This window comes from Ictidomys tridecemlineatus, unplaced genomic scaffold (genome assembly GCF_052094955.1).
Source record: "Ictidomys tridecemlineatus isolate mIctTri1 unplaced genomic scaffold, mIctTri1.hap1 Scaffold_1081, whole genome shotgun sequence".
Taxonomy (NCBI): Eukaryota; Metazoa; Chordata; class Mammalia; order Rodentia; family Sciuridae; genus Ictidomys; species Ictidomys tridecemlineatus.
Window position 1 is genome coordinate 7,613 of NW_027521027.1, and position 1,903 is coordinate 9,515.

A 1,903-nucleotide genomic window follows, 5' to 3' on the forward strand; every position below is an offset into this window, starting at 1 on the left:
CTGCTCTCTGTAACAGGCCTTCTGCACCCCAGTATCCAAATTCTGCTCTTTGTATCAGTCCTTCTGAACCCCAGTCTCCAAAGTCTGCTCTCTGTAACAGTCTTTCTGTATCTCAGTCTCCTACCTCTGCTCCCTGCAACAGTTCTTCTGCACACCAGTCTCCAACCTCTGCTCTCTGTAACAGTCCTCCTGTATTGCAGTCTCAAAACTCTGCTCTCTGTGATGGTCCTTCTGCACCTCAGTCTCCAACCTATGTTTTCTGTATCAGTCCTTAGGTACCGCAGTCTCCAACCTTTGCTATCTGCAACAATCCTTCCGCACCTCCTTCTCCAAATTCTACTCTCTGCAAAAGTCCTTCTGCACCAAAGTCTCAAACACCTGCTCCCTGCACCAGTCCTTCTTAACCCCAGGTTCCAAGCTCTGCTATCTGCAACAGTCCTTCTGCACCCCAGTCTCCAAACTCTGCTCTCTGTAACAGTCCTTCTGCACCTCAGTCTGGAAACTCTGCTGTCTGCAATGATCCTTTTGCACCCCAGACTCCGACCAATGGGCTCAGCAACAGTCCTTCTGCACCTCAGTCTCCAAACTCTTCTCTACATAAGATCCTTCTGCAACCCAATCTCCAAAGTCTGCTCTCTGTAACAGCCCTTCTGCACCCCAGTCTCCAAAGTCTGTTCTCTATAACAATCCTTCTGCAACCCAGTCTCCATCCTCTTCTCTCTGTGACAGTCCTTCTGAATCTCAGTCTCCTACATCTGCTCTCTGCAACAGTCCTTCAGTACCCAGTCTCCAAATTCTTGTCCCTGCAACAGTCCTTCTACCAACCTCTGCTATCTGCAAGAGTCCTTTTGCAATCCAGTATTCAAACTCTGCTCTCTGTAATAATCATTCTGTGCCTCAGTCTCCAACCTCTACTCTCTGCAAAAGTCCTTCTGCACCTCAGTCTCCAACATCTGCTCTCTGTAAGATCCTTCTTCAACACAGTGTCCAACCTCTGCCCTCTGTAACAGTCTTTCTTCACCCCTTCTCCCAAATCTCCTCTGTGTAACAGGCCTTCTGCACCCCAGTGTCCAACCTCTGCTCTCTGTAACAGGCCTTCTGCACCCCAATCTTCAACCTCTGCTCTCTGTAACAGTCCTTCTGTACTGCAGTCTCCAACCTCTGCTCCCTGTAACGGCCCTTCTGCACCCGAGTCTTCAAATTCTGCGTTATATATGAGTCATTCTTCACCCAAGTCTTCAAATTCTGCTCTCTGTAACAGTCCCTCTGCACCTCAGACTCCAACCTCTGTTCTCTGCAATAGTCCTACTGCACCCCAATCTCCAACCTCTGATCTCTGCAACAGTCCTTCTGCACCTCAGTGTCCTAACTCTGCTCTCTGTTAGATCCTTCTAGAACCCAGTCTTCAAACTCTGCTTTCTGCAATGGTCCTTCTGCACCCCAGTCTCCAAACTCAGATCTCTACAACAGTTTTTCTGCACCCAGGTCTCCAACTCTGCTCTCTGTAACAGTCTTTCTCTACCTCAGTCTCCAATCACTGGTCTCTGCAACAGTCCTTCTACACCCGTCTCAATAATCTACTTGCCCCAACGATCCTTCTGAACCTAAGTCTCCAACCTCTGTTCTCTACATCAGTTCTTCTAGACCCCAGTCTCTAACATCTGCTCTCAGTAACAGTTCTTCTGTACAACAGTCTCGAACCTCTCTTCTCCATAAGGATTCTTATGCAGCCCAGTATCCAACCTCTGCTATCTGTATCAGTCGTTTTGCACCACAGTCTCCAAACTCTGCCCTCTGTAACAGTCCTTCTGCAACTCAGACTGCAAACTCTGCTCTCTGCAACAGTCTTTCTGCACCACAGTCTATATCCTCTGCTTGCTGCAACAGTCCTTATGTAACCCAG